The sequence below is a fragment of the Pogona vitticeps genome, chromosome 9, assembly GCF_051106095.1.
Source record: "Pogona vitticeps strain Pit_001003342236 chromosome 9, PviZW2.1, whole genome shotgun sequence".
In the NCBI taxonomy this organism is placed as follows: Eukaryota; Metazoa; Chordata; class Lepidosauria; order Squamata; family Agamidae; genus Pogona; species Pogona vitticeps.
The window spans coordinates 14,164,627-14,191,615 of NC_135791.1; the positions used below are offsets into that span (position 1 = coordinate 14,164,627).

The 26,989-nt window shown below is 41.2% G+C and overlaps 1 long non-coding RNA gene across 1 annotated transcript in view; it reads left to right on the forward strand.

Annotated features, from left to right (window-relative positions):
- The window catches only part of LOC144584302 (uncharacterized), a 128,811-nt gene extending 102,368 nt beyond the window's left edge, over positions 1–26,443 (forward strand). Inside the window, exons 2-3 of the long non-coding RNA XR_013538463.1 lie at positions 14,704–14,761; positions 18,577–26,443. This is a non-coding gene — a long non-coding RNA (uncharacterized LOC144584302). The remainder of the gene's footprint in view (positions 1–14,703; positions 14,762–18,576) is intronic.
- Positions 26,444–26,989: the final 546 nt, after the last annotated feature.

Below are 26,989 nucleotides of genomic sequence, written 5' to 3' on the forward strand. Positions count from 1 at the left end.
CAGCAAAAACCTCCACCCATCTTCTCAGAAATTCCTGCTTAATTTCTCTAGTGGCAAATTTATCTATTGACTTTTATTCCTATACAAATAATGGTTGTATCTGGCATCATGTGGGATCGAGGTATGCATTAGATGAGCATTAGTGTCATTGCTATTTCAGTAAGACACTTATGTAAATTTCCAAAGGGCAGCTCCAACATTAACCAGAGTGACCCACTTTTAGCTGTTCCTCATGATCAAAGGTCAGGGCATCACACATCAAAAAGCCTCCAAATGAGTGCCCAGAAAAATGGCAACAGGGGAAGATGTGATGATATATACAAGCTCAGTGTCAGCACCTGGACATGCCAGCTTCTACCAGGACTGATGCTGTTTGAGAAAGAGGGTGGAAGAAACATGGAGACACAAGCTATAGGAAACAGAAAAGAAAAAGAGAGACCATGTGTTGGATAAGGGAGAGAGAGAGAATAAACAAGAAAGGCAGAGAAGGGGAGTAGGTGGGAAAGTCCCTCAGACAATATGGAGAGAGAAAGGAAGAAAAAAGAAGTCTGGATCAACAGGGGGAGGAAAAGAAAGCACAGATGGGAGATATAAATAGGGGAGAAAGTATAAGTGGGGGCAGAGAGGTAGAAGCGTGAGTAGCAGATGAGAGGAAGGAGGAACAGATATTGCCTGGGGGTTGGGAGTGGATATGGATGAAAAATCCTTCTCATCTTTCATCCACAAGTGGGAAAGATTGATGATTCCTTGGGAAGAAGCACAAAGGTGTAGAAATCAGTGTCCTCTTAGAGAAACTTCCTACTGGGGGACAGTGAGAAAGCAGAGAGTGGAGCAGGAAAAGAGAATAAAAGGGCTTGAGTAGAGAAAGAGAGATGCGAGGAGGCAGTATGGAGAACCCAGTATCTGGGCAAGAGACATCACCCACAAGATGGTGGGGAACGGCATCCAACAAGAGGAACCCTGGGGAGAGAGAAGGATGGGGAGATGATATATTGCCCCCTTTGCACCTGCCATTCTTCAGGGAGCCCTATGAAGTGTTAGACATTAAAGAGGAGAACCTGTGAGACTTGGGGACATTTGGAGTGTCTGATGTTAAAGCAAAAAACCCTCTCTCAGTTAGAAGGGGAGAGGAAAATTAGAACCTTCACATGCTGGTTGTCATTTCATTCTTTTAATGCAGATTTTTGGGTCTTTTAAAGTTGGGGCTGCTGGTTACAGATCCTAAATTCACAACCGTTATGCTTAAACTATATACCTACTTTCTGCAACAAAAATGGTGCTTATTTCCAAGCCATTATGTGCAGCATCTGAATGGAGCCTATTCCAAAGAAAATGTACTTCTCATTAGGGCAGTAAAGGCACTAACACCAATCTCATTATGATTTAAGTAGGCTTAAAAGGCAAACCTGTTTGTGAGTGTTGTCAAACAGGGCTTTGGGTGGGGCTATTTTGTTTATATAAGGCTTTTGGTGGTAGGGGGGGATGTACTGTGGTGGGGGTTTTGTTTGTTCATTTGCTTTTTGTTTTATGGTTTGGTTTAGTTTTTGCTATACTGTGTCAAAAAGGTGGAAATCATTGTAAAGTGTGGAGTAATGATGGCAGCAGGGAGGGGATAAATATTAATTTTGTATTTACGAACTGGAGTCAGACATAGTAGTCTAGCCTGCCCTCCATCCCACCTGATCATGGCTCCTTGCCTATCTGTACCATGTATTTTGGGTGCCAGATACCAAGAGCCAGAGATAAACATTAAGTAATGAAACTGTGTGTGTCATATTTATTTACCAATTGTGTCTACCTTGTTTCCAGTGCTCAAGGCTACATACATGGCTCTCTTCTGCTCATTTCATCATCACAACAATCCTGTGGATTCTTGTGATTTCAAATGTGACATAGTAATTAGCCCAAGTTTACTCAAGGCATTGTGTGGTACATTGGGGAATAGAACAAGGATCTCTCAAGTCCCAGGCCGTCATTATAATCATTACATTAAACTGCCTCTCAATATTGTCTGCTTTGGATCCTGCTAAGTTGCTAACCAGCCACTCTCAGATTCTATGGAGAATGATCTGCAGCAACTGTTGAAGAAATATTTAATCAACCTAAGTCTGTATGTGAGATGGGCATCTTCCCCTCCACCATCAGCAACAAAATGACTTGGGTTAGCCTGAGTTCCTCAGCTGCCAGATGTAAACCAGATGAAATTGTAATTATTGCTCTTTTTCTCTGAAATAATGCTGAATCTTCTGAAGGACATTCATCTACCCATACATACCCATAAGACATGTGTATGTAAAAATGAAAGAGGCAGTTGAAACAAACTTGAGAAGTTGTCAAGATATCAGGATTTTAAAAAGAAACTAGTTTCCAAATTTGTATTAATTTCACCATTTGGTTTTCTTCCAAATCTGGCTGAATTTTCCTATTTTATTTTGAAATATTCCTTGGCTGAAATTAATACATATATTAAAGATAAATTTCATATTTTCCATCTTACATTCTATTTCCTTCCCCAAAACTCAAAACACTAGCGGCATCCATAACTGTCAGCAAGGATCAGAAGATTCCATGAAATTGGTATTCCATGCTGACTTAACCTGAGAGAAAGACCCACAGAAGGGGATGGGCTTACTTCTTAATAAAGAATATTAGGATTGTGTTGTGTGAAATAATGACCCTTGAGCCTTGCAAGAAAAATCAAGTTAGGAAACGAGAAATTTTGATAACCCTAGGCAAAGAAAACACTCAGCTGCAGATCTTTTTTTAAAACTTTCTTGAACTCTAATTCTTTGAGAGCTAAACTCCAAAAAGTAACTTTCCCAGTTGCATTCAGTCCTAAAATGCCGCTTTTACAATCCAGTGACTAATTAGCACCAGATCAGATTTTTTTTTTCATTTGTGGTTCCTTGCCCCAAACTTTGAGATACTGATTACCAGCTCACCTCGACCACAAGGAAGTGAACATTATGCCCTGCTTGCTGCCAGCTTCCCAAGGCTATGCTTGCTTCAGCAGGATTTCCCTTGCTCTTTCCTTCTTACTCTGCCAGAGGCAGTTAGAAAACAAGTTCTCTGATCCCTACTCAGCTTGGTTCCCCCAGCCCCCCCCCTGCTCATCATGAGCATGAGTCGGGAGAGTTCATTGACACAGAAGCTCAGAGGAGCGTTTGAAGTTCATTGCTGCAGCTGCAGATTAATTCTTTTTTTTTTAGGATATAATTTATTCAGAGATAGAAAGGGAACCTTATTAAGCAATTCTAGTCTGCCTGCAGTATTCTGAAGCTGTTCACAGATTTGCAAGTCAGTTTAGAAGCATTTATAAGCCTTCCAGCCTCCTGTGGAGAGTCAATGTGGTGTAGTGGATAGAGCATCACAGACTTTAGGACTCAGAGGACTTGAGTTCAATTCTCCACTCAACCACAATAACTCACTGAGGGGTGGCATTGGCAGAACCACTTCTTAAACATCTCATGTACTTTGAAAACCCTTTTAAGGCCACAATAAGTCAGATATAATGTGATGGCATTTAACACACCCTGCGATGTTCCTGGCTCTGTTTTTTCACTCTCATGGATAAAGAGGTAAAAAATTCCAATAGACACATACGATTAAGGAGCAAAGAGTGATTTAAGAGGGGAAAAATGGAAAAAGTCTGTATTATGCAAACTTTATGAAAGATAGAAGAGTTACATAGAATGGTATGCTAGTTATATAGAATCTCAAAATTACAGAATTGTAGAGCTGAAATGGATATCAAGGATCATTGATTTCAGTTCCCCACCCAGTGCAAGAAACCCATAACTCCTATATCCTGGATAGACAATCTATGTATGCCATGCAATTCATTTGGAAACCTTCTGTGAAGGCCAGTCTACCATTGTTCAAAGTACTCCATTCTACTCTTGAACAGCTCTTACTGTCTTAAGTTCTTCCTAATGTTTAGACTCAAGTGATTTGACTTACAACAAAGGGTGAAAGAATGATTACTTGAAAGAGGGAGGATGAAAGAACTATGGATATTTCATGTGCCCCTTTCTCAAACACAAACCATGCATGTTTTTAGAGTCTCTCTTTCAACAATCAGTCACATAATGTGAAATATTTGTTCATTTTATTTACCTTTTTATCCCACCCAACTAGCAGCAGAGCCACTACTCTGGACAGCTAACAGAGCAACATCAAAATATCATAATAATAACAATAACATACAAAAATATACAAAAGAGAAACTATTTCATGTTTTGGCTCTTTCATTTAAACATGAAAGGCTCATTATTAGTCTTGATCTCTTTTTGAAGATTGGAATAACATTTTCCTATTGCCATTCCTTGGGGATTTCAGAATTCTTCAAGAATTCAAATAGAGGCTCTAGGATAATAGTAATTTTGAATTCAATTCATCTGACTCTGGAGACTTGAATTCATTTAGAGTAGCCAAATATTCCCATACCATTTCTTCATCACCACCTCTTGGGCAGCAGCTTTTCACTTCCTCTTTTTTTCTGTTGGCACCAAGTTGAGCACTGTTTCCTTTAAGGGAAAATACATAGGCAAAGAATGCATTGAGCAGCTGTATTTTCTCCCACTCATAGTATTTCTCCATCCTTTCCACACAGCAGATGTATCAACTCCCAGTTCTCCAAGAACAGCCTACAGTTACACAGGAATCCAGGATCTGCTTGGCACATCAACCCCATTACAAAATATTTTATCCAAAAACTCGCTACTTAGGATTGTCTTTGGTCTAGGGTAGCCAACATTTCTTTGCCTCCAGTCACACCCACTACCCACCTCTAATTTCTTCACCACACACACAGCAAATGGCAATAATTTGCAAGTCACCCTGGCAAGAGACGTAACTGGACAGAAGATACAATTAATAATGCAGGAAAGGGTACTATTTTAATGCACATTCTTGCTCTAAGGTCCGTTAGGGAGCCCTGTCACTGCTGGAGAAGAGACAGGAAAACTTTCTTCAGATGATTTACCAGTTTGCCACATAAATTGCGCTAGGTAAATATTTGATGGCTGTGATGTCCTTGTTTTCCTGAAGGGGCTGATGAAGGAACAAAAGGGTCAAACGTTGCAGAGACATAAAAGTGCCTCCATCAGAGCATATCTGAAAACTGAGAGAGACACTGTCATAATGTAGATCTCTAGAACAGTAAATCCAATCCTGAAAGAAATTTTGTTCATCTCTTACATACACTTGGCATGGGAGTGAGAACTGGGCAAAGGGAGCTGTTAGCCCAGCAAACTGTCAAAGTACTAAGAACCTTATATATTTAATGCTAAGCCCTTTCCTTACAGCTTCTCAGCTTGATCGTTGGTTACAACTGGGTCTCTTCATCTATTTTTAAGCAGAACTTAAAAGATTGGTAGATCCTGGGAACAGAGCCCTCTGGCAGTTGAATGTGACTATCTAGACCTTAGGATTTCCTCTAGATTGATTGTTATTTTTGAGTCCAAGATGAGAAACCAAAGACTGAGGAGAATCAAGCATCAAAGCAGTTGTTGTGTTAGACTTGGAGGAGATGGTGGAGGAGATCAGGAAAGCTATTCCCTAAGTGCCTAACGAAAGTTACTTTATTACATTATTATAGGCATAGAATTCTCATGGAAATATGGCTGGAGAAAACTGGGACTTATAGTCCCCTCCAAAAAATAATCTTCCAAAGCTTCCCACTAAAGATTCCTGGGGGATCCCACAACTCTGCCTCCTTCCTTCCCTCCATTCTCTTTTGTAGGACAATCTCATTCAGTGGTTTAGGTATTTGGCTGCAGAGCCAGAAGCTGGGAGTTCGATTCCCCACTGGACCTCCTTGACAGGAGCTGGACTTGATGATCCATAGGGTCCCTCCCATCTCTGCAGTTCTAAGATTATATATGTCATCATGATGGGATATGTAGTCCGAGAAATGTAAGATGGAGTCAGACAGGTTCTGTGTGAAGATGATTTGAGAGACATGTGAGAATGTTTTTCTGAAGACTGCTACAGCATGGTTCGAGATAAAACTGAAGGTCGAATCAAGGGGCCTGTGGAAGACTCAATATTCTGAGCTAATTGGAGAAGAGATAAAACACCTGGACTTTCAAGGGAATCAAGGGCAGAGGAAGGTGTTACAGCCCCTTGAGGCTAATTGGTTAACAGCCAGAATTGTCAAGAAGAAGGGAGGAGTTAGAGAATGTAGAAAATGGACGATGGATTATGTGAGATGTATGGAGATCCAGTCTTGTTCTGGGATTCAATTCCATAATTATGGGAGAAAAAGGAACTTGATTGAGAGAGGATGTAAGTAAAGAGAAAGAAGGAAGTGGGGCTAGCCCACTGCAGCCCACCTTAGTGGTGTTTATTATTTTAATGGGGGTTAGTTATTTAACTGTAATGATCTTTGAATATGTTCTTTATGCTAAAGCTTGAGCAATATAAACTGATTCTATGAAACTCTATTTTTGTAATAAAAAATAATTATAAAAATTCTTACAAAAGGACTGGTCTCTTGAACAGCAGGGTCTGGCTAAATCTAAGGGGTGGAGAGGGCCACAAACTAACTATATTTAAGAGTCCTACCTAACTGAGCTATTGTGAGTTCTAAGGAATCACAAAGCCCATGTGTCAGTACTTGCAAAGTACTGGGTAAAAGTAAAGTGTTATTTTAAGGTTGGACTTGTTCAAGGGGCTTACGCTACACACTGCTGAGGTCTTGGGACTTTTGCCTCAGTGCAAAGGTGGTAGGTAAGTGGCCTGTCGAACTCTCTGACCGAGTGCTAAACACTCCTTAGGGTTGCCTCATGCACCACAATATATACATATTATTATTCAATTAATCATTGATTCCTCCAAAGCACACACACACATTCCAGCTGTAAAACAACCTGTGGGGCAAGATGATCAGGTCTCTTTGAGGGACATGGACTGGGGTAAGGAGGTAATCAGCTGCTGAGTCCTGGCTCATTCCCATTTTTTTTCTGTACCTTTAAAAGAAAGTGTAAGGGAAGAAAAAGAAAAAGGCATTCTGCACCTAGAGGGCAGTGGAGCAATTTTGACTTTAAAAAGAGAAAGCGGGGAGGGAGGGAGGGAGGGAGAATGAGAGAGAAAGGAGGCTTGAGAGAAGTGAGCTTTAACAACTCCTGATCCAGTCCCTGGGCATTCATTAATGTTTCATGGTGCTTTCAATTATTGCCTCCTCTGCCACTGCCGTCATCTGTCTCTTCAAATCGACGGTATAATAACCACTCAAGCAGAAATCCACTCTGCTGTCTGCCCATCCACTCCCCATCACACCACTCCCACCCAGCCAGCTCCACTTGCTCCTGAAATCTCTGCCAATCCCTCTCACACTGGCTCCTCCATACAGCACCTGCCTCAGTCCTTTCTCCTGTTTTTTGGGTGGAATGGAGGGGGGGGGGGAGAAAAAAAGGTCCTGCTATATATTGCAGGGAAAGGGGTGTAACCTTGACCCTTTGCCTCCCTCTCACTTTGTTTCACCTCTGAGATCGGATGCTGTTCATGTTGCTCCTTGCCAACTGGAGGCTGAATGCTAAATGAAACGGACATTTTTCTCTAGCTGCATTTCCTGCAGTCTTACAGATAAGAATAGGAAGTATTGGAAGTGTTCCTTTTTGGACTACAAGTTCTAGAATCTCCAGCCAGCATGGCCAAGATAGATGAGGGAAAAGATTAGGAGTTGCAGTAAAAAAAGCATTTTTTCATCTGTTTTGATTGTCCTTCAATATCACCTCCTGACTTGTCCTTAGATTCCAGGTGAGAATCCAGTGGGTTGCAGACAATCCATTTTTAGAAAAGGGGATTCCTTAAGAGCAGATTGTGTATGATTGTCTCATCAGGAGAGTTTCTTGCCTGCTGTAATTTGCAAATTAGTTTCCTTTGTCTTTTTATTGATTATGTTCTTCCATTTAATTGTGATTTGTAAGGCACAAAAGATTGACCCCATCACCCTGCTTGGCACAGTAAGGTGATTTCAGCTTATAGTAAGGTAATTTATCTCTGACATACAGTTTGGTCCCTGATTCTTTGATCAGGCAATCCCGTGGCAGTTCTCATTTTATGGCTTATCCCCAGACTGCTCTCTCTTACCCAGACCTGCCAACAATGCAAGAGGGAAACCTCATACATCCCCTATTTTTGCAGTAACAAATAGAAGAACACAAGCAGTTCCCTTGGTTTATAAACACTGCAGTCCCTCTCTCCATAGAGATGGAAAAATTACTGAGCTTTCCATCTCTTGGTCTAGATCAGTTCTGGGTTATGGCAGCCTTCCAGGAGGAACTTTGATTTCTAGAGACTGCTGTACCTTTGAGTTGCCCTCACTATTCTCCCCAAATTACTTTATCCTTGGAAAGTCTTAAAAAGAATATTGACACAGCTAGGAAATTTAAAATTCTAGACAATTAGAGAAGTAAGGTGATTTTGGACAGATATGGCTTTACTTCAATTATAAAACTCTGTTTCCCATCTTCTGGACTTTAATTTCCAAGAATTGCCACCATCATTGTGACTTCATTGCAAGTGTCAATTTTCAGATATTAAAAACTGTATCCCCAAAGGGTTCCACAGGATGAATGGGATTCCAAGGAATCTTTGGAAGTGGAGGGATGGATTGGAAATTATTAACTCCTGAAATATAGCCACAGCTGATGATGTCATCAGCTTTACGTGGCATAAAGTTGGCAACAGGATTTCACTCAATGAATGAGATGAGGCACAAACCGGGATCTGTTCTTAAGCTCTGAGTTAACCTCTGAAATGAATTGCAAGACCTACACACAGCACTAAGTTGTGGGCTTTTTATGTCAACACCAAAACCATTTTAGACAACCATGAAGATGAAAACAAATATGTTCCTCCCTCCCGTTAAGAGTGTACCTTTCATCCAAGACTGTGTTCATCTAGCTTTACTGTAGGAGCCTACAACACACTATTTATGTGCCCCTGCCATTCCCCTAGAGTGTGTCACCTCTTACTAGAGATCCGCTGTTAGTGTGCATCGAAGCTTTCATCAAAATCCCCACCAAAGTGACAACCCTAATTATTTTCATACACAACCTCTCAGCAGACGGGTGTCTCAGAAAGCTAGCAAGACTTATGTCTCCACCTCTATGCACTCAGCTCTAAAGAATTAAGATGGGAGCATTTGCCTAATCACCGTGTGAGGCAAGGACCTCCAACAATTTTGATTGCTTTATAGAATTGCCAGCCCCCCCCCATCTATTTAATTTTGAAGCCACACAAAACAGGGCAAAGCTAAGGCAGCAGGGTTGCCTACTAGCAGTATGATTAGCTGAACTTTGAATTGTCACAGCTTTCTTTAGAGTGCCTTGTCCTTGGCAGCTTCTCAAATCCTTCACCGTCTCTCAAGTTTCTTTTCCTTTGGTCAGTCTCTCATTCTTTCTTCCCCAGCTTCCTCCCTCCCTCTTCTCTTGTGTCCTAGTTCATCCACAATCTCCTTGCTCTTTGTGTTTCTTCCTTCCTTTTATTTCTTTGCATCTCTTTACTTAGAGTCTGCAAAGCTGGAGGTTGGGAGTTCAATTCCCCAGAGTGTTTCCTGCAAGTAGAGTCAGCCTGTGTGGCCTTGGGCAAGCTGCACAGTCCCAGGGCGTCCCCAGAAGATGGGAATGGTAAACCATTTCTGAATATTCTCTACCTGGAAAAGCCTGAACAGGAGTTGCCATAAATCAGAATTGACTTGACAGCACATGGTTATTATTATCTCCCTACTGCTATCTCCTTGCTCTTTCGCTCTCCTTTCTCTTATCTCCTTGCTCTCTCTCCTTGGAACTTCTGACTTTACTCACTCCATATCCTACTTCTTACTCTCCATGCTTACTGTCCTTAATCACTCTCTCTTTTGCTTTTCTCAGTGTCTGTCTCCACTGCCTCCGCTTCTCTCTCTCACACACATACATAACACTTGTTATCCTGCTTTCACACAAGCTGAGCCCAAGGCAAAAATCTTTGAAAGCTAGGGCCCATATACCTATAGGCAGAGATCTAATGAACAGAGCCTGTTGGAGAGCCAGGAGTAGGAGATCAAAAGCTAAATCCAAGAACAGCCCAGAAATCTAAGAAGTTTCCCTTTTTTAACAGATAAACCCTTCATCTGGGTCCCTCTATCTAGGCCAGTGCTGGTGAAACTTTTTGGGCTCGCGTGCCCAAACTGGGGGGAAAAAAACAGTGGGTGATTGTGCGGCGGTGGCGGACCTGGAGGACCTGAAACCGGAAGTGGCAGTGGAAGGGGGAATCCCGGCACGGGAGGGTGCCTCAAGGCCCCTCAGCTGCCAGCACCAGTTGCTCCAGATCCGCCTGCCAAAGCACCAGCACCGGCTGCAGCTGCCTCCTGAGGTTTGGCTGCGTGGTGGGGGGGTAGCGATCTGGTGACCTATGGCTCTTGTGCCAGCAGAAAGGGCTCCATGTGCCAGCTGTGGCATGCGTGCCATAGGTTCGCCATCCCTAATCTAGGCTCATGCCTTCAATCTATGACATTCATACAGGCTGTAAACCAGTCCAGCCTTGTCTGATTCAGCCCCTGAACCACTTTCATCTGGGGGTTCAGAGACCTAGCCTCACAAGGAACTGAGATCAGGTGCCAAAACTCTGTCATATGCGGGGGGGGAGTTGGCCTCTTGGGTTGATGAGCTTTCACAATCTGCAGGATCCACTATTTCCTCTCCTAGGTCAGGTCTGAAGGGCTTTGTCCTATTTTAACTAGAAAATTCCTCTAGTGGGGGCATTACACTTTTCTCCCTGCTTTCTTCCTTCTCCTGACTTGGTCTGCCTTTGCTTTCTCTTTCTTCTTTCCTAACCCTTATACCTTCCCATTCTCATCCTTCTTTCTCTTTACTGCCTCTACTTTCTCTATGTCGGTCTCTACCCCCATCTTAATTTTTTCTTCTTTTCCTATTTCAAGTTGCCCTTTTTCATGTTAGCACTTTTCAGCTGAGGTGGCCAATTAGAAAGCTCACCCTGAGAATAACTCTGGGCAGTCATCCCTGGAAATCTTAAACAACACCATGAAAATAATTCCTTGTGCCTGAATGAGAATTTAGACTTTGCCTTGGAGTAGACTGTATTGTCTAAGACAAATGTTTCCCAGATGCCTTTGCCTGCTAAATCTTTCTGGCTAGTGTGCCTCTACCTATTAGGTGTTAGGAATGTAAGATGGAGGATATGCTTGCACTCATGGCCCACTAAAGGGTTTTCCAGAACCAGTTAGTTACAAACTGTATGAAGAGAAACCTACCTTTGGCCCAGCCATTCTGATGTCCTTAAAAGTTGGTTTTGTACATTTGTAGGGGCCTGCCAAAAATGAGGAGGGAGGTGAATTTTGTGCATGGTATGTGATTGGTTCCCTGTGGGCTGGGCTCCAACATACGCAGGCTTTTCCAGCAGTGACCAGATGGCTGTATGAGTCGTCTCTCACTCATCCTTGTGCTGTGTAGATTCCAGTTTCCCACTGGCACCGACTGGATTCTTCCAATTGCCTCCCATCCTCCCATCTCCTTCTCTCCAGACTCTCATTTTCACATATCTACTTGGTCTGCCACAGCCAGCTGATATCCCTTCACTTGTCATGCCCGGAAGCCATCCACCATACAGAAGGAAGATTTCGTCATGCACAGATCAGTAAAAGTTTGTCAATAAGTGATATTATGGTATACACAAAACTACCATACCTGTTTCCAACAGCTAAATGTGTGAAAGACCATAGACCAGTGAGATAGCATATATTTCCCACAAGCAACGTGTAGTCCTTAAATCTTTCTTGCCAATGCCAAAACTGAACTATACTGAAGCTTATAGAAAAGATGACTGTGCTTAAAAATTAGACAGCTTTTTATTAAGATTTTGTGTCCTCTTAAAGTATTGTTATATCTTCGGCTGCTGCACAATAATTTTTGATAGCAAATTGAGAAGTAGGGTTGCATCACTTGGCTCCTCACATCTTTTTTACCATTGCCCAACCCCCTTTTAACAAACAAACAAAATCAATTTATTTCCATTTTTTAACATGAATATAAAACTTTAATAAAATTATTGTAAGTTAAAAATGAGAACTCAGAGCAAAACATATCCCACCATTCAGTAAGTAGTTACATCTTGCTATTTTGCTAAAATATTCAGGTTAGTTTTAGATCCAGAGGTAAAACTGAGGAAGCTTCAAACCCAGTTCAGCTGGAGCTAAATTGGGGAGCCAGGTGAATGAAGAAAGTCAAGCACTTTCCCTGAAAATTCCAAGGCTATAAGACATTGGCCTCACTGAATTCTGTTTATGGGGCTCATATAAATTCCAGTTTCACCTCTGACACTTGGCCACAGTTGGCCTTTCAGGTTTTTGGATGCTTTTTGGATCACAACAACTTGCTGAATGAATTTTGCCTTACTAAATAGAAAGAAAGGGTTATGGTAGTAGGAAAGAGGGGAAGGGGGAGCCATCTTGGCAATTTGTTCAGCACCAAAGTTGACTTTCGTTGATGACACACTAAAGTCTTTTGTGTGTCTTCACTGAGAGATTTCTTTAAAAGGAAGCAGAAACCAGTTTAAGCATAGGTAGGTTTTCCTCGGTCACAGAGTTGCCAAATCTTCCAATAGGAACTTATGCCTTACAAGGAGGGACTCAGAACATAGTCTTATACTATCACTCTGGTAAGAGATAAGGCCCAGAAGAAAGTATCCATTTTCAAAATAGAAATTGCAAATGTCAGGTTCTTCCCACCTTTACCTTTTTGAATTATATGAAAATAAATGCATGCAACTTGCATGCATGTATCTTTTGGATAAGCACACATATACACTTTAGCCATTTGGAAAACATAACTTTAAATGCATTTTAACACACATTCCTCACTCAGTGGCTGAAATCCTGTTGCATAGTTATGCAAATGGCGTAACTTTAGGAAGATAATTGCCATACATTAAGAAATCTCTGTAGACATTATCTGTTGCCAGCTGAATCACATACAAAAGATCATGCACACAGAGATTTCTTAACATTTATAAATGTTATGCCATCTGTATGCACAACAGAATTTCAGCTCATGTGCATACAAAATGGATGTGCTTCCATTTGGAAAGAAAAAAATAGTGTTTCATGAACCAATATAAAATTAGGAGAAGAAGAACATTAGGATGAAAATCTGTAGAAATTTCTTAAACGAAATTAAGACATGAGAGATTTCCCTTATATCTGTGGCAGTGCTTCCCAAACTGCATGCCTCCTGAGAAAATTTTGGTCATAGTATATTCTGCAAGAAAATGGAATATAAAAGCAGAAAATTCTTAAGGCATTATTTTCGCTGTGGAAACATCAGAGCGGAACACCCAGAACTGTTTGAGACAAATGTAACCAGAAGACATCAGAACTGCCCCTAGTTGGGCTTCTGGAACAACTGTGTTCCCCTTTCTGTGTACAACTTATCTGTTTTCCAAGTCACTCTTAATGTGTCAGAGACCATAATTACATTCCATCTATCTTCTTCCATAATCACCATATCAAGTCAATTATGGAGTCCTGGCCTAGCTGTAATTATTGTGATGTCCCAATGTATTTTCTGCTTCTCATTTTCCCTTACTAGCTCTGCCAAGAAACCTGAATATTCTTCTTTCTTGAAAACTATCATGGAATATAGCCTGATGAACAAATTGATCTTTATTTTCTCTCTATGGATGCAAACAATGTGCTGTGATCTTTGAGAGCATGTGTATAAGATTAAATTTTTAAAAAATATTCTGTTTCTTTTCTTTCTTGTCTTCCTCCTGAAAAGCTGGATTTCCTCTTGCTTACATTTTATTTTTAAATTCATTGGCAAGAATTAACAGCAATAATTATGACTGAGAAAGGATGTTTGTTTGCTTGCTTATTTGTTTACAAATATACTGTTTTTCCTTTGTGCCAAAGCATTCATGTTGCTTTACTACAGAACAAAAAAATAATAATTATAATCTAAGATAAATGAAACAAGGAACTGAAAAGCAGAATCGGAACTGTGGACACCACCTTTTTCATACTGTTATATTATGAAGCTTTATAATAACCAAATTGAATGTTTGCTGAATGTGGCAATTTGGGTAAAGTGACCTTTAAGAAGAATTAATATCATGACATGCTCAGAAATGGGAAACATTTCTGTTTTGGATCACAACTTCCAGAATCCTCTAGCTAAAATGGCTACTCCTGTGCTCCTTTTAGGACTCTGGGAGTTTTATCCCAATAAAGAGACTGTCTTCATCTCTGGACAAGGTGAACTCATCAACAACTGAGCAATGGTAGGATGAGGGCTCTGAGTTGCAAGCAGAAAGAGGTGGCTGCTGACAGAAACAGTTCTTGGAGAGGAGTGGGCAGTCCAGATGAGTCCATGACAAGAACCTTTCCATCAGTGTCTCACCACTTCTCCTGAAGCAGCAGAGAGGTATCTGTGGTAATTGGTCCCAGCTTATTCAATGAAGAGCGCCTTGGTCTCTTCCTGGTCAGGAGTTTGGTAGAATGGCTACTTAAAAGGATCATTCTGGGGAGGAGTAGCCACCAGTAAACAGGATTTGTCAAGCTGTTGGAAAGGGTCTTGTCTTCTCTTTCCTCCTGAAGCTGCTAGGTAGAATAGATGCTTTTTTAGCAATAGTTTTCAGAGGGTAGGATTGAATGACAAGTATCTGAGTAATTAAGGGATGTCTTGTGTTCACATCTCTCCTCAGGCAAAAAACACATCCAACTATACTTGAGGAGACCTGAGACCAGCAATTTTGATATGAGGTATGCCCTTCACAAAATATGTTTTGATAGGGAAGGGCCAGAGAACATAGTTAGATTTGTGTTCTTGTTGTTTGTTTGTTCATTCATTCATTCATTCGTTCATGTTAGATTGGCTGTTTTCTAAAGGGAGGCATGCTCATTGGAGGAATGGCTAACTCTGTTTTTTGAATTCTCTTTTCTGAATTTCTGCTGGTTTATGAGCAACATGTTTCCTCTCTTCTTTTCCACCTGATATTTTATCCTGAAGCATCTCTTAAGAGATTAAGAGAAAAGACCAGTCCCCCAGAGCAAGATTGGTGCTCTCTTGGGGACTGTCAAGGGAAGCTCTTTTCGCTCCTGCCTCTCCCCCTCAGCCAGACTCTTTGCCTCTGCTAATCCCCATAAATGCTAAGATATTTAAATGTGGTATTTTCGAGTCTAATCAATGTACTAAAGCTGCTCTGCCGCCACTCAAATTTAATTTGATCCCTCTGCTAGCTTTGTGGTGCATCTAATCAAAGAGAGGGTGCAATTAGGTTAATGTCAGGGGTTACCCAGAAGGGCTCACCTCCATTCTGCAGGACTAAAATGAAGATCACAGATAACAAAAGGTGGGGTCTAGAGAGCTCTGGGAAGAGGAGGAGAGAATCTGCTGATAAAGAGAAGAAGAGGGCATCTCCTCCCTTCTTCACTGCTTCAAGAGATAGCAAAGTTTCTGAAAGGAAAAGCTCCAGACTTTTACTGCAAAGAGGGGTGATGTTTGGTTCTCCAAATGTTGTTAGATTGCACCTCCATTAGCCACAATGCCACAGCCAATGGTGGAGGTGTTGAGAGTTACAGGTGGCACCAGACTGTCCTTTTCCAGTGGAAATGGGTGGGAAGATAGGTTACACAACCACCATTGCTATCTCATCCTACACCATTACATCCTTTTGTTCCTCCGGGAGGTATATTGCTGATATGGTGCATTGAGGGAACTTGACACTTTCCACTATAAGTGGAGAACATGGGGAAGCATCTTAACTGAGGATAATGGTAATTGCAGCTGAGGTTGAGGGAAGTTGCAATGTTCTGCCATACTGAAAAGAAAAGGTTAACAATACAGTTTCCCACTCTCTGTTGTTGTTGCATTCTGTCAAGTTGCCTCTGACTTATGGCGACCCTCTAAATGAGTGACATTGAAGATATCCTATCTTTAATAACTGCTCAGCTCTTGGAAATTCAAAGTCATTGTTTCCTTTATGGGATTACTCCATATCATATTTGGTCTACATCTGTTTCTGTTGCCTTAATTTTTGTCTACTTTTTCTTTCTGAAAAGGATGTTTAAAAACTTCACACCTGTTTGGACTACTGTCCATCTCTCTACCAGACATCTGTGCCAATATCCTGGGAGGATTATACAATTGTGCTTATAAGATTTCAGTTGGTAATGCCCATATATTAATTCTTTCATTGTTAACTCAAAAAAACTTCAAAAAGAAAACCAAGTTTGCCCTAAATATGTCCTTCCTCAATAAGTCTTTAACGTTCAAGTTTGGACACTCTTTTGCTGACTTGTAAAAACATGAGTTATGTACACAGAAGCTCTGAGTCCAGATAGCTCTTTTTGATTGACAAAAAAGGCTTTGCTTTCAAACATGTACTTAATCCACCCTCCCACCTCTATATATATTGGATTACAAAGCCCATCATCCACATATTGTCTAGGTGATGGCAGCAATCCTCTAACACATTTAAACTAGAAGTGTAGGTTAGACTATTAGTTATTCCAATAGGTTAGACTATTGGTTATTCCAAAATATTCCACTTTGATTAATGGCATCTTCATAAAAGTTAGCCAATGAGTTTGAATGTTGTCTTAGCTTCTTCTCTTTTTTTCCCCTTATGTGTCATGGTCAGAGCTGACTAACTTACTTTCAGGGCTTCATATACCAGAAACCCACAACCAGCATGACCAAGGTTCCAAAGTCCCCCCCCCATCACATCTAGTCAAGATATGTGTGTTTTCCAAAATAAGTAACATTCTGTACTGGTATTCTTCTTCAAAGTATTGATAACGGGGACAGATTAAGACATGCAGGAGCCATAAACTGTGCCAGGCTTAATGTTAACAGTTATAAGATGGTTAACATTGCCTGTCAGGAGACTGCATGCCTTCAAAACATCTGTGTCTACATAATACTTCTTGTTTACCTGCAGATAATCCATTACCAAACTAAAACAAGTCAATTTGCCGCTGGCAGAGGTGAAGAAAACCTATAGCAGGCTGCAAGAAATCCAAAGAAGTGCCAGATATACAATGATCATAATCCCGATACTACCTGCTCACATGAAAAGCTAAAATATTCTTAGACTCTTCTTCTGCCACAGCCCATGACAGCATAAAAGTGGCCGTGCTCACTGGGGTTTGTAAGACCACATGTACTGAACTCGAATGGTCCTGGTGGTGAACATGAGAACAGGGAAGGAAAGCCAACCTATTTTGTGTCAACACAGGGCCAGCAGGAGAAACAGCTGCAGCACGTGGGAAGGAAGAGGAAGAGGTGGGGAGGGAACAAACAACCTTTTTAATAGGTTGGAGAGTGAAGGTGGAGAAACAACAAACCAGAACGATATATTAATTTGGAATTAAAGAAACAAAAAACGTATGTGTGGGAGAATTCCAAGCCAGAGCCAAACAAATGACAAGAAGTTGGCCCACGACTCAAGGCTTAGATCCATGTTTGAGACCCAGTGAGGTTGCCATGTGCAACTGATGAAGTCCTGAATGTTCATGCCAACATTTGAAAACCAAGTCGTGGGAGACTGGGCTTCTTTCCCTTGCTTCAGCACACCTCCCTCCCGCTGTCTCCACTGCTTCACCAGTAATGACGGTAAAATGAAGAGAATCAGGGTGGGCATTAGAGAAGGGCACAAATTTCAAAAATGGATTGACAAGTTCATTCAAAAAATGCTAATTCATCTATCTGTATTCATCAGAAGGGACTACCCCTGACGAATATGGATTAATGAATTTTAGGATTTTCTAATTTCTTAATTCATCAATTAATTTTACTCCATTCTTGAGCTGTTTTTATCCCCTCCCCCCACCCAGCCACCTGTTCCTGTTGATCAGGACTTTCTAGGCAACCCTGGGAGGGACCTAGAGACTCCCGGATTGACAGGTCAGGCAGCTAAATGAGCTGTTCAAAGGGCTGTGGGAAGTTGCTTGCTGAGGCTTTATATGCACTAATGCAGCCATTTTCCACTTCTGCTCCGAGTTTTGTTACAGAGTGGTTGGCTGCTGCCTGTGGGCTTGCTGAGCAGGTAGCAGTTTTCCAATTTATGGCAGCAAAGCTCATTTATCATTGCATATTTATTTTACATAACATTACATTAATATTTGAAATAATGGGATTTTGTTAGGGCTTTCTTTAGGTACATTTTAGTTCAAGTTATTGTAGGCAGGTTGGGGTTAGGGTTTTCCATTGTTTGTGGCATCAAAGCATAAATTTTTATTATTTAGTGGGACTTTGGGAGGCTAGCAGCAAACAGGGAAAGGTACTGGGTCATTTTCAGTCCAAAGGCAGAGGCTCCATGTGGGACCATTTCAGCACTGTCAGTGATGATCCATGCCTGGTGCACTGCAAAATCTGCCTTGTAGTGGTCTGCAGGGGTTCAGACACCAGACATCCTTCCTCCACTAACTTCCATCAAAATCTGGAGAAGCACCACCCAAGACTCTTATCTGGGGAAGGCTGTTTGTTGCCATCTGGGGCAGGAAGAGGCCAGCACCACACTAACCATCACTAATAAAAGCCACAGTTACATATTGTTTCCTTCTCATCCATGCAGGAACGAACAACTCAGACAAGAGGAACTTTGTACATCAGACTTTGAAGCTCTACGAAGGAAACTTAAGGACTTTAGAACCCAGATAGTTTTCTCATCCATCCTACCAGTATTTGGAAGAACAATAGAAAAGGAAAGGGAAAAAAACCCAGGTAATGACTAGCTAGAAAAAGTCAAAGAGAAGAAACAATGGCTCAGATACTTAATGGAAATGAATATATGATAACAGAAGTCAAAGAAAAGTCAGCAGTCCTCAATTCCTATTTTAGCTCAGACTTCTCCTAAAGGACAGACTATGAAAGGTCTCAGTTGAAGGTTGATAAACAAAAAGTAAAGGCATACCTTATTACCTTGAATAAGTTCAAATCCCAAGGGCCAGATGGACTGCATCCTAGAGTATTGAAGGAACTGACGGGAGAACTCTCAGAACCATTGTCCATTGTTTTTCTTGAAATCATGGAAAATGGGCGAGGTGTAAGTCAATCGAAGAGGGCTAATGTTGTCCCTACCAACAAAAAGGGCAAAAAGGAGGAACCTGGGAACTACAGACCAATCAACCTGCCATCAATCCCAGGGAAAATTCTGGAACAGATTATAAAGTGGTCACTATGCAAATACCTAGACAACAAAACAGTAATAACTCCCAACAGATGGTCATCCAGCCTCTGCTTAAAACCTCCAAAGAAGGAGACTCCACCACACTCTGAGGCAGCATATTCCACGGCCAACCAGCTCTGACTGTCAGGAAGTTCTTCCTAAGATTCAGGTGGAATCTCTTTTCCTGTAGTTTGAAACCATTGCTCCTTGTCCTGGAGTTGTGGAAATGTCCCTTACTCGACATGACATCCCTTCAAATATTTAAACATGGCTATAATGTCCCCTCTTAACCTTCTTTTTGTAAAGCTAAACATTCCCAGCTCCACAAGCCGCTCCTCACAGGACATGGATTCCAGACCATTGGCCATTTTGGTCACCCTCCTCTGGACACGTTCCAGGTTGTCAATATCCTTCTTGAATTGAGGTGCCCAGAACTGGACACAATACTCCAGGTGAGGTCTGACCAAAGCAGAATAGAGTGGTACTATCACTTCCCTTTATCTAGACATGATACTCCTATTGATGCAACCAAGAATTACATTGGCTTTCTTGGCAGCTGCATCACACTGATGACTCATGTTCATTTTGTGGTCTAGCAAGACTCCTAGATCCCTTTCACAGGTACTGTTGTCTAGCCAGGTGTCTTCCATCCTATATCTGTATAGTTCATCTTTTCTGCCTAGGTGTAGGTCCTTACATTTCTCCCTGTTGAAATTCATTTTGTCAGTTTTGCCCCAGGACTCTAATCTGTCAAAGTAATTTTGAAATTTAATCCTGTCCTCTGGGGAATTGGCAACCCCTCCCAATTTGGTATCATCTGCAAATTTAATCAGCATACTCTCTATTCCTTCATCCAAGTCACTGATAAAGGTGTTGAACAGCACAGGGCCCAGAACAGAACCCTGAGGCACCCCACTAGTTACCTCTCTCCAGGATGAAGAGAAGCCATTGGTGAGCACCCTTTGGGTTTGGTCAATCAAACAATTACAAATCCACTGAACAGCAGCACTGTCTAGCCCCCATTTTACTAGCTTCCTTGCAAGAATATCATGGGGAACTTTGTCAAAGGCCTTACTAAAATAAAGATATACTACATCCACAGTGTTCCCTTCATCTATCAAGCCTGTAACTCTCTCTCTCTATATATATAAAAGATCAGATTAGTCTGGCATGACTTGTTTTTGAGAAACCTGTGTTGACTTCTAGTGATGACAGCATTGCTTTCTAAGTAATAACAACCTGTGTGTTTAATTATCCGGGAATTGATGTCAGGCTGACTGGAAGATAATTATTTGAGTCTTCTTTTTTCCCCTTTTTGAAGATAGGGACAACATTTGCCCTCCTCCAGTCTGTGGGGACTTGTCCTGTTCTCCAAGAATTCTCAAATATTATTGCTAATGGTTCTGAAATTACTTCTGCAAGTTCTTTTAATATCCTTGGATGTAATTTGTCTGGCCCTGGAGACTTGAATTCATTTAGAGTAACCAGGTATCCCTGTACTACTTCTCTACCTATTCTGTGCTGCCTTTTCCCCACTACATCACCTGTTCTTCGCCCCTCAGGTTGAACACTATTTTCATTTTTGGAGAAAACTGAAGCGAAGAAGGTGTTGAGAAGTTCAGCTATTTCCCTGTCCTCTGTTAGTAGTTGGCCATCTTCTCCATTCAGTGATCCTGTCATTTCGTTGTTTTTCCTTTTGCTGCGGGCATGACAAAAAAAAGCCTCTTTTACTGTTTTAAATCTGTCTACCTGAGTTCATTCTGCACTTTTGCTTTTCTTACTTTCCCCCTACATATACTGGCTATTTGCTTGTATATTTGCTTTGGTGTTTCTCCCGAAACATCAAAAAAAAAAAAAACACCCAGTGGAGGATGGCTTCCCAGACACAGCTCTCCTTCTGCTCCCTCTGTAGGGACTAAATACTTAGATTCCAGAATTTCCCAGAACAAAAAGGAGAAGACACCGTGCAAGTGGTGACTATTTTTTCAGCCACACTTATGGAGATGTAACCAGGGGAAGTTCAGCAAAATACAGATACAGTACGAAGAATTAATATAGCATACACAAGGAGTAATAATCTCCCCAGAGTAATTAATGTCATATTCAGGAGAATTGCATTTTGAGACAGTTTTAAGAACCATGCACAATAAAGAATCTAGTATAAAAGATAAAGAAATTAAGATTTTGAAACATCCTGTGGCAAATAAGACAGAAAAGGAGACAATATATGGAGCTTACATCCCTCTTGAGAGCAAATTCAATTACATACAAGTGGTTGGTGCCTGAAGGTGTCTTCTTCCAATTTCAGTTGCAGAGATATTCTATTAACTCAAGAATTAAGGCAGAATACTTTATGGGGGAAAAGGGGAAATGGCTAGGTAGGAAAGAAGAGAAAAAGGCAGATGAGAAACAGGAAGAGGAGCAATCAAGTGGATCATCGGGATCAAATACAGCAGGAAGTCTAGAATCGGAGCTAGAAGATCAAATGTGAAGCTCTAAAGGAAAGCCCATCATGGAAACAAGAGGATCCAAGAGGAGGAAAGAAAACCCTAAGAATAAAGATGGACCAAATGAATAAAAAATGGCTCAGAACTCTTTCAGTTAATGTAAATGGCTTAAGGGATGTGGTGGCGCTGCAGGTTAAACTGCAGGAGGCTCTGTGCTGCAAGGTCAGAAGATAAGCAGCCGTAAGATCAAGTCCATGCAATGGAGTGAGCTCCCATCGCTTGTCCCAGCTCCTGCCAACCTAGCAGTTCGAAAGCATGTAAATACGCGTAGATAAATAGGTACCATCGTGGTGGGGTGGTAACGGCGTTTCATGTCTAGTTGCACTGGCCACATGACCATGGAAACTGTCTATGGACAAATGCTGGCTTGGAGACAGGGATGGGCGCTAGAGTCGGACATGACTGGACTAAAATGTCAAGGGGAACCTTTACCTAAATGGCTTAAACTCACCTCAAAAACATAAAAGAATTTACTAACTGCAGAAAGAAACCCATATAAACATCAAAATCTATTAGAAAATTAAAAAGTAGGAGAAGTATTTATAGCATCAGATTCAAATAAAAGAGAGAGGGGTGTGTGGCAACATATATACTAAAAGAATTAGACCCCAAGCCATTTTTTGCATTTGAGGATGCAAGGGTGGGAATTCAAAATGAGGCAAAAAAAAGGTGTTGATTGTTAATATACATGCCCCTAATGAAAATCAAGAACTGTTCTATGAAAAACAAAAAGAAATAGTAATGAGAGAATATGTTTAAAATTTATGAAAATCTTTTTAATAAGTGTTGGAAATGTAAAATATAGGAGGGTATTTTCTATCATGTTGGGTGGCTATGTAGAGAAGCAAAAAATTACTGGAGATTAGTAGATGAAATGTTGAAAAAAATTGTACGTTGTGTGATACCATTTAAACCAGAATTGTTTCTATTGAATGTTATGCCTGAGATTGTAAATAAATAAATAAGATATTTGATAATACATGTAATTACTGCAGCTAGGCTACAATATGGGAAATATTTGGAGGGAAATGCAGAAATACCGTCCCTAGAAGAACTGACAGAAAAGACACTGGAAGTGGTGGAGATGGACGTATTAAGAGAAGCACTAATGGAAAGGTCATCTCAAAAAGGACGCCCAAACTGGGAATGATTTTACACCTGGACTTGAAATATGGATTGGAAAGCATGGGGCGAGGGGAGAATATGAAGGTTCAACTAGAGAATGGAGAGAATAGTAACTATAGCAATTCTGGTAAAACCTGTTACGTTTTTGTTATCTTCTTCTTGTATAAGGGGATGTAAAAGTACTCTCTCACTCTCTGGAATGTTACCTTTCCCCTCCCTATGTCTATTCCCCCAGACTTGAATTCCCCTATCCCCAATCATATCCCTATTGAAAAAGAATAAAAATTTGAAATGAAAGGGGGGAAAAAAAGAATCCTGCCGGCCACCCACCCTGCTATCCCAGGAAGAAAGGAAGGAAGTAACAAACCAATTTCCGTACCAGCCACCCAGCTAACCCCTGGGGAAGAAGAAGAATCCTGCTCACCAGCCACTTGACTAACTCACTGGGAAGAACAATCTTGCCCACCAGTCACTGTACTAAGCCAGGGGAAGAAGAAGAATCTTGCCAGTGTATATGGCCAGACGAACAAAATTGCCTTTCTTCATGCCCATGTCACCGGACTCAAAGACTGCAAACCTCCACGACAGCCATCTCCACAAAATTGTGGAGTGCAATGGGTGCTCTGAACCCCTGCTATGTAAATAAAAAAGCCCAAACTGTAAAAGGTGGTCCATCTGTCTAGGCTAAATGTGGCCTAGCCCAGGCTACCACTAAGTAGAAACTTTCACCTACTGCCATGTATGCATGCCCAGTGCTAGTTACAACTGCCATAGCCATGGCTCGATTACCTATCACCAATGCTCCAGCCTCCACTGGCATGATATCTGCTTAGACTCACAAAGGTGCTGCAAGAAGGAACTCCCTAGCACCACCACCCTACTAGCAATATTAAGGTGGTCTACTACTTCCTGCTTTTTCAATGAACTTTCCCCTAGGTAATAAGTCCCTCGAACTGCAGGCACAGGCAGCTCATTTGATTGTTGCAAGGTATCAAACTATCTCAAGAAATGGTGAGTGCTCCATTACTGGAGGCAGTCAGAGAAACTTAGACAACCACCTGGCAGGTATCTTTTGATTTGTATTCCTGCATTGAGCAGGGAGTAAGACTTGATGGCCTTGTAGACCTTGTCCAAATTCTTTATTCTATGATTCTATTATTCTGTCCAGCTCTATACCAAAGTAAATCAGCACCAGTAGGCCATTGCATGTAGGTATGGGGAAAGAGACGGCACACCGAGAGATATGCAGCCGACAGGACTTTATTTTGAGATTGCGTAAGAATGCTTATTTAAGATATAGTTAGACAGTTCATTATTTTCACTTTATAGAGGAAATGACTGGTGGCTAAGGCTGGGGGTTATTTTGGAAATAATTTGGAAATACTGAATGACGTTAAAATGAGCTTGTTGAAATGATATCTTTTGTAATAAAATATAAAAAGACAAATTGTCTGTAAGCTGTCTCCTTGTTTAGACTAAGCTACTGTAGTAAATTGGATATTTTGGAACTAGGATTGTTTCGATCTGGCCACATTACGCTACCAAATTAGGGTCCTAAACCAATGAAAGGTAGATCTTCCAGAGCTCCTAGACATTGTTTATTTAAAATCGGGACAGACTTGGGCGAAAGGGTGAGAAGTCGCCTAGAGCAAAGTTACAGGACCTGATTTTGCTGGAGATAGGGACGGATCATTCCTGGATCCCTCTCTGTCCCGTGTAAGGGCCATTCTAAGGAACGCTTTTACCACATTCTCTTCAGTGATTGTATAGAATTTTCCTTAGTGAGTTTCAAAGACCTGCCTTTCTAGGGTCTTAAAATCAGTTTCTGTGTTAATAGTTGACCAGAGTCCCTGAATTGAACGAAATTTGTGTTTTCAGGACCTGATGTTGCACCAACAATTATTTGTGAATTGAACTCAGGATTCTTTCAAATATGTGATGCCAACAAGCCAGCATAAACAACTTCTTGTCAAAATGGTTTTCCAGCTGAACACAAGCTCCAGTTTGCCATCCTGAGTTTGAAGCTGTAGTGTCAAAACAAGGGATCTCACATTATCTGAAATCTCCCACTCGTTTGCGAGGGCAAACGTAGCTCTTGCTTGTTCTTCTCCTGTTATGTTTGTAATTACTAGGATACCGAGAACTTTGCCTTCTTCAAAGTCTGGCATACCAGATACGAGAATTCCCTAGCCTTTCTTTTTTGAAGTTTGGAACCACTTTACGATCCCAATGTAGTGTTGAGTGCTTTGGTACTGCGAATATAGCCTTAATTGCTTGCGCTGATGATTTCCTAACTTCTTTAGCTGCTGTCCATGTGCTTTAATTGAAAGAGTTGCTTTTTCCAATGGAAGTCCACCTTCTGTAAGAATTGCTCCCATGAATGCTATTCATTGACCAGCCGATAGATTAAACCTTGTCTCTCATGGTTGATATGGTTTTGCTTGTAAATGGATTTCTGAGTAGTGTTAAAGCAATTGATGTTTTTTTTTTACGAAGTGTTGTATCTGTACCTGTTGCACCGCTGCTAGTTGAAGGAAATACAAACTCTGGATCTTCATATTGTACAATTAATTTATTAAGTTTTGCTTTGGAATGTCCTGCTCTGATAGGCATCACAGGGATGCCAGATTGCTCCCAAAACAGTTCTGCCTTCAGGATAACAAATTTTATAACATCATCCCTTTTCTCTTTCTACATAGGTCCACGATTGAGAAAAACAAAGTAGCAAAGCACATCCCCATTGGTGGGCAGTTGAGATCCTTTTTTCAGAGTGAAATCTTGCAGTAAATTACCTATGAGCCACAGTTCAGACACTTCTCTATCATCCTTTCTAAGTACTGGGTGTCATGGTTTAGGTTATTGAAGCTAGAATGTAATTTTTAAATGGGATATGTAATCATGGAATTGTGTAGAAAGAATCCATCCTAGTCTGCGTGTCATGAACTAGATGCTTCGAGAAGCTGATTTTTTTTCTTAGAGCTAGTTGGAATTTTCCATGTAGCAGCCTTGGCCAGAGACGATAAGGACCAAAGACATAACATCGAGAATGTCAACAACACCTGCAATCTCATGAGAAAAGGAGGTGGAGAGAGATGAGCAGTCCTTCGTCCTGATTGGTTTACATCAGTGGAGAGTGAAGAAGGAGGGTGTTCCAGCTTGTGAAGAAAATGACAGGATGGTGGCAGAGGGAGAAACCTTTTAGAAACCCTTTTTTGATTTTTGGATTTTAGGGGCTCAGCCTTGCCCACCTTTCTAACTAGTAGAGTTTTCTTATTTTATTTTTATAGCTGGGATTTGCTAGATTTCTAACTACTTTAGTTAATGGAAATGTACTTGAATGCTATGCTTTGCAACAAACTGAATACAGTGGTGCCCCGCATAGCGAGGTTAATCCGTTCCGGATTAACCTTCGCTATGGGGAAACAGAACGGAAAAGCCCATTGGAACGCATTAAACTTTGTTTAATGCGTTCCAAATGGGCCCAAAACTCACCGTTCTGCGATGTTGCCCCAGGTTCCGGCGGCCATTTTGGGTGTTCCGGCGGCCATTTTGGGTGTTCCAGTGGCCATTTTGGGTGTTCCGATGGCCATTTTGGGTGTTCCGGCGGCCATTTTGGAACCGCCGAACAGCTGTTCCTCCATCGCAATGCGATAAAACATTGGTATGCGATTGCATTAGCGATTGCAAAATCCGCATCGCTATGTGGATTCATCGTTAAACGGTGCGCTCGTTATGTGAGGCACCACTGTATCTCAAATTCTTTATTTTTCGAATAAAACAATAATACTTAAAAACTTATGTTTGGTCTTTTAAGCAGACAACCTGCTTAATTACTTAATTCTATTTAGGCCACAAGTATGCTACTGAGTCCAATTAATTACTTGAGTTTTGCTGGTCTTGGCAGACTCTGAGACTCATGGTTTTATCTTTGGTTTTCTCGGTTAATTGTTAAGTGGGAACAGACCTGGGAGAAAGGGTGGCAGCGGGACCGCCTGGCTGTAAGAAGGACTCGTTACAGCTGTTATAGGGGTACGCTGCACCCAGGACCCTCTCTGTTCCAGCCCCAGCATTCTCTTAGGAGAGCTGAGTGCTTACACTGGGTAGTTTGGTGTCGATGAAACTGGAGAAGCTACTTCCTGAGGTGGTTCTTCTTCCATATTTTCACTCATTACTACCTTGGTTACAAT